A 13644-nucleotide genomic window follows, 5' to 3' on the forward strand; every position below is an offset into this window, starting at 1 on the left:
GCTGTCTTGAGTCTAAAGTCAGTCTGAATGCAGAACTCCTTCCTCTTCAGTGAACCTCAGTCTTCTTTTTTTATTGAAGTATAGTTGATTTACAATGTTGTGTTAATTCCTGCTGTACAACAAAGTGTTTCAGTTATACATATATATATATTTTTTAATATTATTTTCCATTAATGGTTTATCACAGGATATTAAATACAGTTCTCTGTGCTATACAGTAGGACCTTGTTGTTTATCCATTCTGTGTATAAAAGCTTACATCTCCTAACCCCATCCTCTCACTCCACCCCTCCCCCAACCCCTTCCCCCTTGGCAACCACCAGTCTGTTCTCTATGTCTGTGATTCTGTTTCTGTTTCACAGATAGGTTCATTTGTGTTATATTTTAGATTCCACATATTAGTGATATTATATGGTATTTGTCTTTCCTTTCTGACTTACTTCACTTAGTATGATAATCTCTAGTTGAATCCATGTTGCTGCAAATGGCATATTTCATTCTTTTTTATTCCATTGTATATATGTACCGCATCTTTATCAATTCATCTGTCGATGGACATTTAGGTTGTTTCCATGTCTTGGCTATTGTAAATACTGCTGCTATGAACATAGGGGTGCATGTATCTTTTTTAATCAGAGTTTTGTATGGATATATGCCAGGATTGGGATTGCTAGATCATATAGTAATTCTATGTTTAGTTTTCTGAGGAACCACCATACTGTTTTCCACAGCAGCTGCACCAACTCACATTGCCACCAACAGTGTAGGAGGCAGAGAACCTCAGTCTTTTCTTTTAAGGCTTTCAACTGATTGGATGAGGTCAACCCACATTGTGGAGAGTAATCTGCTTTATTCAAAATCTACTGATTTAAATGCTAATCACATCTAAAAAACAACTTCACAGCAATATCGACAGAATGGTATTTAACCAAAAAACAGGGCACCATAGATTAGCCAAGTTTATACATAAAATTAATGATTACACTATCTAAGTCAGGGTGTTTCCCCTGTCTTCCTGAAAATCACACCAAAGCAACAAGGCAAAGAAACACCAGCCTGTAACCTCAATTTTCAGAATAAAGATGCAGCTATAATAAGTTGTCTCCATCATACATGTGAAAGCTGCCAAAAGAAGTTTAGATGGTTAGAAGACATGAAGGAAGAAATCAAGGTGAGATGGCCAGGCAGTTCTCTGACAGCATCAACAGCAGGTGAGGGGCTCACTCAGAAGTGCAAAAGCTATATCTCTTGAGAAGGAGAGAACATCACCTCTGAACCAAGCGTGTTAAGAGAAATTGAAGACATGGGAAGTTGTGGGAGTACACAAAGACACACAAAGGAGCCACATTTGTAGGAAGCAGTCTGTCTCTATGGCAGCAGGAGGAGAGACTAAGTCATGAAGTCTGGAACGCTGCCTAAGATCTTTTCACACCCCACTCCCATAGGAACAATCTACAAATAGCTAGTTTAGGAAAATCCAACTTATTCAGTGATATATACTATAAAAGGATGTGGCACAGAATCAATATATAAATACTTTAAAAATGTAGTAAAGATCACAAAATTAACCAAGAGATTTAAAAAACACAGATTCTTTTATCTTCTACTCCATATACTCCAGGGCTCTCTCTCCAACTCACTCAAGCAAAAGCTAAACTTTAAAAAGCCTCCAAGACCCTATATGATCTCACATCCCATTACTTCTGACTTCCAAACCTCTCTTTCCCCTGACCTTCTTTATTTTCCAAGAAAACTCCAGGTATAGTCGTCTCTCAGACGTTTTTTTTTGGCTCTTTTCTCTCCCGAGCATATTCTTCCCCAAATATCCATATAGCTCACTCTCTTAGATCCTTCAAGTTTTAATCAATTATCACCTCCTGAAAGTGATTGTCACAGGTGACATTATTTAAAACTGACCAACACATAGACATTCCTTATTCGTCTTCTCTGAGTTGTATTTTCCTGCATAACACAATTCACAATCTGATATATTAAATATTTTCACAAATTTTTATTGTATTTTGTTTTACTTGCTGCTGCATCCTCGGTGCCTGCAAATAAAATTCACAATATATTCATTAAATACTGAATGGCTGAATGAGTAAATGAATGCACACTCTTCAGAAAATGTTTCCACAGAATGGATAGAGAGCATGGCCAAGCATATCACTAAAATTAAGAGAACTGAATTAAATCATCACCCTAGGAAGGAAATTCATAAAGGACAAATTTCAGAACTTAGGGCAGAGATAGGGGAACAACAGAAAAAATGCAGCAAGGACTTTCTTCAAGGTGGAAGAAAGGATTAAGTAGGAAAAAAAGAAAGGAATAAGTAGGAAAAAAGAAACATCACATATAGAAAAATGAAATTTGAAGAAGCACAAAAATAGATACCTCAGCAAACCCAATAAGGAACATATGAAATAGAAACAAGTAAAGTAAGCAAAAAAGTAATGGAAATTAACTATTTACATAGATTAGAATAAAGAAAATGTAATGAAATACCATGCAGTAATACAAGGGAAAAAAATTATACACACAATATAGATGAAAAAAGCCAGATATAAAGCCTACATACTATATGACTTCATTTATACGAAATTCTAGAAAAGATGAAATTCTGGTAACAGCAACATAGTTCAGAGATTGCCTGAGGACAGGAATTGACTGCAAACAACAGGACAGAAGCTTGGGGGTTCATGGAAGTGTTCTAAAATTGTCATTGCACAACTGTATACATTTGCCAAAACTCATAGAACTCTGTACTTACACTAAAAAATATACCTCAATATATTGTTTTTGTTTAAGGATTAGAGAGAAAATAATTGATTTAGAAAAGAGGCAAAGAGCATCTAATACACACATAATTGAAATTCTCTATGAAGAAAATTGAAATAACATTTAAATACATAAAATCAAGAAAACTTTTTTGAAATTTATTTTTATTTATTAATTTATTAAATAAACAATATCATTTATTGTATACCAATCACAGTATTAAACATGCTTTAAACATTAATTCAATCTCATAACAACCCTCTAAGGCAAATCCTATTATTTTCCCTATTATGCAGATGAGGAGACTGAAATTCAGATAATTATCTCAAGTCTCAGCTAATAAGTGGCAATGCCCTAGTTATTTACATGTTTAAAGGACACATTATATGCCAAAGCAAACTGAGTAGGATGCTCAACAGCCAGACATAGGTTAGTAAAATTACTAGATCTTAACTATACAGCAACGAAGAGAAAATAACCAGATATTTATAGGGAGAAAAATAAGGCTGGCTTCAGATTTCTATTTAGAAATACTTAATGCCAGAAGACAGTGGAAAACTTATAAGATAATAAAAAATGAAGAAACCATTTACAAATTTTATAGTAACTGCAAATGTCACAAAGATATTAAACTAAACATGAAAAAATTCAGAAAATATTATCTACATGAGTTCCTCTTACAACCACAAAATTCAGCAAACAAAATGATAATAGGGAAATTTAGACTAAAATGTTGGGTGGTGTATTAACAGCATTCTCCAGAGAAACAGAAGCAATAAAATATAGGATTTATTATAAGGAATTGACTCACATGATTTTGGAGGCTGGCAAGTCCAAAATCTGCAGGGTGGGTCAGTAGGCTAGAGAACCAGGAGAGCCAATATTCCATTCAAGGCCTAAGTCAGGCTGCTGTAGACAGTCTGAGGGCAGTCTGCTGGAGAATTCTCCCTTGCTTGGGGGAGACCTTTCGGTCCTTTTGTTCTATTCAGGCCTTCAACTGATTGAATTATTGGGTGAGACCCACCCACATTATGGAAGACAATATTCTTTACTCAAAATCTACCCATTTAAATATTAATCTCATCCAAAACACTGCCACAGAAATATCCAGAATAATGTTTGATAAGGTATCTGTGCAGTCCATGGCCCAGCTAAGTTGATACGTAAAATTAACCACCACAGGTGGTAGAAACAATATTCTGTGATAAAAAGGCAATGAATTAGAAATTAACAAAAAAGTAAATGTATATATCTATAAATCTGGTCATGGAAAAACCTCTCTTAATTCCAGTTAAGTGCTAATCAAAATTGTAGAACTTCTAAAAAGCAAAGTTAATACAAAATACTCCATATTTGAGTATATGGAATGTAGATAAGCAGCCTTATATACTTTTATCAGCTAAAAAGAAAGAATGCACAGCCTTATATACTTTTATCAGTTAAAAAGAATGTATTAAGTAATATTAGAATAGTAAGAAGTACAGAAATAAATTGAACGCAAGCATAAGGAAAGAATTAATAAAAACAAACAAAAAACAAATTAATAAAAAACAAAATTAGAATTTAATGAGATAAAAATGGTCAAAATCCAAAAACTGCTTCTTTGAAGAAAAAAAATCAACAATAAAACATAAAAGTCACTAGCTAATCAAGATCAATTGGAAGAAAGCATATAACAGGAAGGCAAATGACGAAATGTCACAAAAGACACAAAAAATAGAAGAAATTGGGTGACTGATAAGTACTGTGTTGATACTATAAAAATAAATTTGAAATATGAATAACATATTTTCCTAAGAAAAATAATTTGTCAAAACTGATGTTGAAAATCAGAAAAGGTTAATTTCGGGCTTCCCAGGTGGTGCAGTGGTTGAGAGTCCACCTGCCAATGCAGGGGACACGGGTTCGTGCCCCAGTCCAGGAGGATACCACATGCCGCGGAGTGGCTGGGCCCGTGAGCCATGGCTGCTGAGCCTGCATGTACAGAGCCTGTGCTCTGCAATGGGAGAGGCCACAACAGTGAGAGGCCCGCATATCACAAAAAAAAAAAAAGAAGAAAAGGTTAATTTCCATAAAACAATTGAAAGAAAAGTGGTCAAAGATTAATCCTCCTAGAGAGCAGTAGAGTCAAAGGTCTTCACAGGAGAATTCCAACAAATGTTCAACAACCAGACTATTGAAATGCTATTAAACTGCTTCAGGCTTAAAAAAGAAAGCGAGCTTATAAAATGAATATGACATTGATACTAAGGTCTCGTTAAGACTGTACTTTACAAACAAACTATAGAGTACTGAATGTCAAGATGGTGTCAGGGGAGGATGTGGAGTTCACGTCTGCCCAAAATTAGGGCGCCTTCTGGACACTGGTGGGGGACCTTGACGCCCAAGGAGACAGGAGGAACACCCGAGTGACTGGGTAGGATGAGGGGGTAGTGAGGAGGGAGGAGAAGTGGAGACCAGACAGGACTGGCACCCCTGAGGGGTGGCTGGGAGAGATGAGGGGTTCCCATGCCTAGAGGGACCCTTGGGGGCTCGGAGGATTGCGGGGAGCATGCCTAGCATCTCCCCTGCCCAATCGGCCCGGGAAGCCTGCAGCACTTACGGGCTGGGTCCTTGGCCCTCCAAGGCCCCTTCTGGGCCGCATTGGTCCTAGGGGCATAGGATGGAGGTGGGGGGAGAAGAGGAGAGGTGGGAGGGAGGGCTTCTCTGGGACTGGAGGATCAAGGGAGGCTCAGAAGGTGTTTCCCCTGCCCATTCAGGCCCCGGAAGTCCTTCTGGGTTCCTGGGCCTGGTCCTCCATTCTGCGGGGCCCCCTCTGGCCTCATGGGTCCTAGGGGCATAGGGGGGGTGGAATAAGGAGAGGTGGACAGTGGGAGGGGACCCTCCTGGACTGGAAGATCAGGGGAAGTGTGGCAGGCATTTCCTCCACCCACTCTGGCCCCAGGAAGCCTGCTGGGCTCCTGGGTCTGGTCCTCTGCCCTCCGAGGCCCGCTATGGCTTTGGGGGTCCTAGGGACATAGTAAGGAGGGAGGGGGGGAAGAGGAGGAGAGGCAGATCGGGAGATCATCCGTGGCTGGGGTATCAGGGGAGGTGCTGCAGGCGTTCCCCCCATGAACTTGGCTCCAGGAAGCCTGTCGGGCTTACAGGTCTGGTCCCCTGACTTTCAGGGTTCCCTCTGGCCATGTGGGCATAGGAGGGACATAGGAGGGAAGGGGTAGAAGAAGAAGAGAGCCCAACTGGTAGGGGCCCTCTGGGATCAGACGATCATGGGGGGAACATGCCTAGTGTTTCCCCCACCCACTCGGGCCCATGAGCCTGCTGGGGTCCTGGACCTGGTACTCCACCCTCCAAGGCCAGAGGTATGCCTGGGACCCTCCTGCTGGGCTGAACCTAAGCCCAAATGCCAACCCCCCCCAAGGCCTTTTCCAGCCCTGTGGGTCCTAAACATAGGCACTGCCCACCACCTAAACCCCGCCCTGCCTAAGCCCCACCCCCCACAGGCAACACCTTTTCTTTTTTTTCTCTCTTTTTCTCCTCTTTTTTACTATTGTAGTTCTGTTTTATCTTCCAGTTTTTGTTTCATCTAAATTTTTTTTTTTTACTCTTTCTAACATATCTGTTAGTTTTTAATTTTATTTTTTATTCTTTGTTATTGTTCTGCTCCCTTTCTTCTTTTTCTTTTTCTTTTTTTCTTTTGCTGCCCTGTGCGGCTTACAGGATCTTGCTTCACAAACCAGGGGTCAGGTCAGAGCTCTGAGTCTGAACCACTGGACTAACAGAAAACTTCAGACCCCAGGGAATATTCATTGGAGTGAGGTCTCCCAGAAGTCTTCATCTTGGCCCCAAGACCCAGCTCTACACAACAGCCCACAAACTCCATTGCTGGAAGCCTCAGGCCAAACAACCAGTAAGACAGGAACACAATCCCACCCATCTAAATAATTAAATAAATAAATAAAGGTGACAAAATATGTCACAGATGAAGGAGCAAGGTAAAAACCTACAAGACCAAATAAATGAAGGGGAAATAGGCAACCTACCTGAAAAAGAATTCAGAGTAATGATAGTAAAGATGATCCAGAATCTCAGAAATAGAATGGAGGCATGGACAGAGAAAATACAAAGTGTTTAAAAAAGATCTAGAAGAACTAAAGAACAAACAAACAGAGATGAACAACACAATAGCTGAAATGAAAAATACACTAGAAGGAGACAATAACAGAATAACTGAGGCAGAAGAACAAATAAGTGAGCGTGAAGACCGAATGGTGGAAATAACTGCCGAAGAGCCGAATAAAGAAAAAAGAATGAAAAGAATTGAAGACAATCTCAGAGACCTCTGGGACAACACTGAATGCACCAACATTCAAATCATAGGGGTCCCAGAAGAGGAAGAGAAAAACAAAGGGTCTGAGAAAATATTTGAAGAGATTACAGTGGAAAACTTGCCTAACATGGGAAAGGAATAGTCCCCCAAGTCCAGGAAGTGCAGAGAGTCCCATACAGGATAAACCCTAAGAGAAACACACCAAGACATATATTAATCAAACTAACAAAAATTAAATTCATAGAAAAAATATTAAAAGCAGCAAGGGAAAAACAAAAGCTAACATACAAAGGAATCCCCATAAGGTTATCAGCTGATTTTTCAGCAGAAATTCTGCAGGCCAGAAGGGACTGGCAGGATACACTTAAAGTGATGAAAGAGAAAAACCTACAACCAAGATTACTCTAACCGGCAAGGGTCTCATTCAGATTCAGTGGAGAAATCAAAAGCTTTTCAGACAAGCAAAAGCTAAGAAAATTCAGCACCACCAAACCTGCATTACAGCAAATGCTAAAGGAACTTCTCTAGGCAAGAAACACAAGAGAAGAAAAACACCCACATAAACACACCAAAAACAATTAAGAAAGTGGTAATAGGAACATACATATTGATAATAACCTTGAATGTAAATGTATGAAATGCTCCACCCAAAAGACACAGACTGGCTGAATGGATACAAAAACAAGACCCATATATATGCTGTCTACAAGAGACCCACTTCAGACCTAGGGACACATACAGACTGAAAGTGAGGGGATGGAAAAAGATATTCCATGCAAATGGAAACCAAAAGAAAGCTGAAGTAGCAATACTCATATCAGATAAATATTTAGACTTTAAAATAAAAACTATTATAGGAGACACAGAAGGACACTACATAATGATCAAGGGATCAATCCAAGAAGAAGATATAACAATTGTAAGTGGAGAAAATACAGCCTCTTCAATAAGTGGTGCTGGGAAAAGTGGACAGGTACATGTAAAAGGATGAAATTAGAACATTCCCTAACACCATATACAAAAATAAACTCAAAATGGATTAAAGACCTAAATGTAATGCCAGACACTATCAAACTCTTAGAGGAAAACATAGGCAGAACACTTTATGACATAAATCACAGCAAGATCCTTTTTGACCCACCTCCTAGAGAAATGGAAATAAAAACAAAAATAAACAAATGGGACCTAATGAAACACAAAAGCTTTTGCACAGCAAAGGAAACCATAAACAAGACCAAAGGACAGCCCTCAGAATGGGAGAAAATATTTGCAAATGAATCAACTGACAAAGGATTAATCTCCAAAATTTACAAGCAGCTCATGCAGCTCAATATCAAAAAAACAAACAACCCAATCCAAAAATGGTCAGAAGATCTAAATAGACATTTCTCCAAAGAAGATATACAGATTGCCAACAAACACATAAAAGAATGCTCAACATCATTAATCATTAGAGAAATGCAAATCAAAACTACAATGAGATATCATCTCACACTGGTCAGAATGGCCATCATCAAAAAAATCTACAAATAATAAATGCTGGAGCGGGTGTGGAGAAAAGGGAACCCTCTTGCACTGTTGGTGGGAATGTAAATTGATACAGTCACTATGGAGAACAGTATGGAGGTTCCTTAAAAAACTAAAAATAGAACTACCATACGTCCCAGCAATCCCACTGCTGGGCATATACCTGAGAAAACCATAATTCAGAAAGAGTCATGTACCAAAATATTCATTGCAGGTCTATTTACAATAGCCAGGACATGGAAGCAACCTGAGTGTCCATCAACAGATGAATGGATAAAGAAGATGTGGCACATATATACAATGGAATATTACTCAGCCATAAAAAGAAACGAAATTGAGTTATTCGTAGTGAGGTGGATGGACCTAGAGTCTGTTATACAGAGTGAAGTAGGTCAGAAAGAGGAAAATAAATACCGTATGCTAACACATGTATATGGACTCTAAGAAAAAATAAATCGTCTTGAAGAACCTAGCGGCAAGACGGGAATAAAGGCACAGACCTAGTAGAGAATGGACTTGAGGACATGGGGAGGGGGAAGGGTAAGCTGGGACAAAGTGAGAGAGTGGCATGGGCATATATACACTACCAAACGTAAAATAGATAGCTAGTGGGAAGCAGCCGCATAGCACAGGGAGATCAGCTCGGTGCTTTGTGACCACCTAGAGGGGTAGGATAGGGAGGGTGGGAGGGAGGGAGATGCAAGAGGGAAGAGATATGGGAACAGATGTATGTGTATAACTGATTCACTTTGTTATAAAGCAGAAACTAACACACCATTCTAAAGCAATTATACTCCAATAAAGATGTTAAAATATATATATATATTTATGCACCCAACATAGGAGCACCTCAATACATAAGGCAAATGCTAACAACCATAAAAGGGGAAATCGACAGGAACACAATAATAGTAGGGGACCTTAACACCCCACTTAAACCAGTGGACAGATCATCCAAACAGAAAATAAATAAGAAAACACAAGCTTTAAATGGCACAATAGACCAGATAGATTTAATTGATATTTATAGGACATTGCACCTGAAAGTGGCAGAATATACTTTCTTCTCAAGTGCACAGAGAACATTCTCCTAGATAAATCACATCTTGGGTCACAAATCAAGCCTTGGTAAATTTAAGAAAATTGAAATCATATCAAGCATCTTTTCTGACCACAGGCTACGAGATTAGAAATCAACTACAGGAAAAAATTGCAAAAAACACAAATACATGGAGGCTAAACAGTGCACTACTTAATAACCAAGAGATCACTGAAGAAATCAAAGAAGAAATAAAAAAATACCTAGAAACAAATGACAATGAAAACACAATGACCCAAAATCTATGGGACACAGCAAAAGCATTCCTAAGAGGGAAGTTTATAGCAATTCAAGCTCACCTCAAGAAACAAGAAACAAGAAAAATCTCAAATAAACAATCTAACCTTATACCTAAAGCAACTAGAGAAAGAAGAACAAAGAAAACCCAAAGTCAGTAGAAGGAAACAAGTCATAAAGATCAGAGCAGATATAAATGAAATAAAAATGTAGAAAGCAATAGCAAAGATCTATAAAACTAGAAGTTGGTTCTTTGAGAAGATAAACAAAACTGATAAACCTTTAGCCAGACTCATCAAGAAAAAAAGAGAGAGCATGCAAATCGAAAATTAGAAATGAAAAAGGAGAAATCACAACTGACACCACAGAAATACAAAGGATTATAAGAGACTACTATGAACAAGTCTATGCCAATAAAATGGACAACCATGGAAAAATGGACAAATTCTTGGAAAGGTACAATTTTCCAAGACTGAACCAGGAAGAATTAGAAAATATAAATGGACCTATTGCAAGTAATGAAATTGAAACTGTGATTAAAAATCTTCCAACAAACAAAAGTCATGGACCAGATGGCTTCACAGGCGAATCCTATTAAACATTTAGGGAAGAGCTAAGACTGATCCTTCTCAAACTCTTCCAAAAAATTTCAAAGGGAGGAACACTCCCAAATTCGTTCTGTAAAGCCACCATCACCCTGATACCAAAACCAGATAAAGATATCACAAAAAAAGAAAATTACAGACCAATACCACTGATGAACATAGATGCAAAAATTCTCAATGAAATACTAGCAAACAGAATCCAACAACACGTTAAAAGGTTCATACACCATGATCAAGTGGGATTTATCCCAGGAATGCAAGCATTCTTCAATATATGCAAATCAATCAATGTGATAAACCATATTAACAAATTGAGGAATAAAAATCATATGATCGGGCTTCCCTGGTGGCGCAGTGGCTGAGAGTCCGCCTGCCGGTGCAGGGGACACGGGTTCGTGCCCCGGTCCGGGAGGATCCCACGTGCCGCAGAGTGGCTGGGCCCGTGAGCCATGGCCGCTGGGCCTGCGCATCTGGAGCCTGTGCTCTGCAACGGGAGAGGCCACAACAAGTGAGAGGCCCGCGTACCGCAAAAAAAAAAAAAAAAAAATCCTAAATAAAATACTGAAAAAGAAAATACAGCAAAACTAAAAGATAATTTTACCATGACTGACTACGTTTTTGTTTCTTTGTTTCTTTGTTTTGCGTTACGCGAGCCTATCACTGCTGTGGCCTCTCCCGTTGCAGAGCACAGGCTCCGGATGTGCAGGCTCAGTGGCCATGGCTCACGGGCCCAGCCGCTCTGCGGCATGTGGGATCTTCCCGGACCGGGGCACGAACCCGTGTGCCCTGCATCGGCAGGCAGACTCAACCACTGCGCCACCAGGGAAGCCCTGACTACGTTTTATTACACAAATGTAATGATGATTCAAAATTAGGAAATCTATTATCATAAGTAATATAAATCACCATCACAGACAATAAAAAGCATTTGAAAAAATTTAGCAACCACACTTGATAAACATTTAGTTGAGATATGTGGAATGTCATTTTTTTAGGTGAGAAAAGAAATCAAATATTGTTCAACCTAATAATACCAAATGAGATAGAAGTCAATAGATTCATGGTAAAAGTATATCTGTCTCAGCTCACAAGTCAATGAGTTTAAACTGAGGAAGAAATCAGAGGTAAAGCATTTTGAAAGAAGCATGTAAAACTTTTACTATTTTCTAAGATATGATTGTTTATCTGTAGAACCCAAGAGAATAAACTAGAAAATTCTTACAAAAAATTCAGTAAGTTAAAGGGATATTAAACTAATATACAGAAACCAGCAGCTTTCATATATGCAAGTAACAAACAGTTAGAAAATGTAATTCAAGGGAAAAAAAACCTATTTACAATATCAAGGTTAAACAGGAAAGACTAACAATAACAAAGATGAAAAGGATCTCTTTCAAGAAAACTTTAAAGCAGCATCGAAGGACAAGGCATAGACGTAAACAAATGTCACAACATACTATGTCATTGGATAGGAATGCTCAATATCAAAAAGATTTTAATTCTCCTTAACTTACTCTAAATTTGATATAACCTAAATAAAAATAGTAATTATAAATTAGACAAACTAATAATCATAATCACAACTAATGAAAATGTTTAAATAGAAAAATATACAAAGAAAAATTTTGAGCAAAACTCTTAAAAAAGGAAGACAATAAAGAATATGAACTTTATAACAATTTACTTATGATATGTTTATAATAAATATTAGTAAAACTTCAACATTAAAACCGTGAGGTACTGGCTCATAAATAGAGATCAGTGGCCCAGAATAAAGCATCAAGAAATCTGTACAAATATATATAAAAATTTGAAAGATGCTAAAAGTTAGCATATCAAATTGGTGAAGAAAAGATGAATTCTTCAATAAATAGCATTGGAATAAATGGATAAAAGTAAGCTGTATTCATACCTCATCCCAGACACCAAGATAAATTCCAAACAAAGCTAATATTTAAACAATAGATTAACATACCATTAAAGAAAAGATGGATAGATTTATCTACATAAATGTAAAGAACTTCTGTAAGGCCAAATAATATATATAAATATAGTCAAAAGGAAAACAAAAAAGTGAAGAAACTATTTGCTAAATCAGGTCAAAAATGTCTCAAGTCTAACATATAGTTTCCTAAATATTAATATTAAAGAATATTGTAAGAAATATGAATAAGGAAAAGAACAATAACTCAATAGATCTTTGGTGAAAGGATATGATCATACAGTTTACAGGAAAGAAAATGTTCTTTTAAATGTGAAAAGCAAAGCATAAACTCAATGATAATAAAAGAAACATGCACTAATGACACAGAAATGCCACTTTTTTAGCCTATCGATTTGAAAAAGAGAATAAGATTTCATTTTACACTGTCAGTAAGGTTGTGTAGAAGCCAATCTCATACACTTCTGGAGTGAGTGTGCATTCATAGTTTTTATGATGATCAATTTGATAATACCTGTGAAAACTGCAAATGCATATGTAGTTTGACCTAGTTAATCTTACTTCTGGAAGATTTTTCATGGATATACCCTTGTTTTAAATAATATAACTACTAGGTTATTAACTGGATAAAAAATTTTAAGAAAGATAAGTGTTGATCAACAGGGAGCTGCTTAAATTATGGTGCATTCATATAATACAATAATATGCAACTGATAAAATGAGAAAGCACTTAAAGTGTGAATATGGACAGATTTATTGTTAAGTACCATGGTCTAGATAGCAGGTATAGAACACTAAATTTAGGGAAAAATAGAAAAATGATACTACATATTCATATTTACCTGTACATGCATAAAGAACCTGCTGATATTAGCTCTCTGTGGGGCTGAGGTGAGATCTGGGTGGATAGAGAGTAGGGGCAGGGAAAGACTTTTTTCTCTATAACTTAAATTTAATATATTTTATAAAGTTTTGGCCATGTAAAAATTTTATTTAGTAAACTAATTAAATTTTTAAAAATATATTATACATTTTAATGCTTAATGTTGTGTGAAAATCCCTGAAACTCAACTTCCTCTTAAGTCTATGTGATAGATTTAGAGTTATGTCTTTACTCTATTTTTACATA

The sequence above is a fragment of the Delphinapterus leucas genome, chromosome 3 (genome assembly GCF_059928025.1).
Source record: "Delphinapterus leucas isolate spDelLeu-1000000601 "Yukka" chromosome 3, BTC_Dleu_Yukka2, whole genome shotgun sequence".
Taxonomy (NCBI): Eukaryota; Metazoa; Chordata; class Mammalia; order Artiodactyla; family Monodontidae; genus Delphinapterus; species Delphinapterus leucas.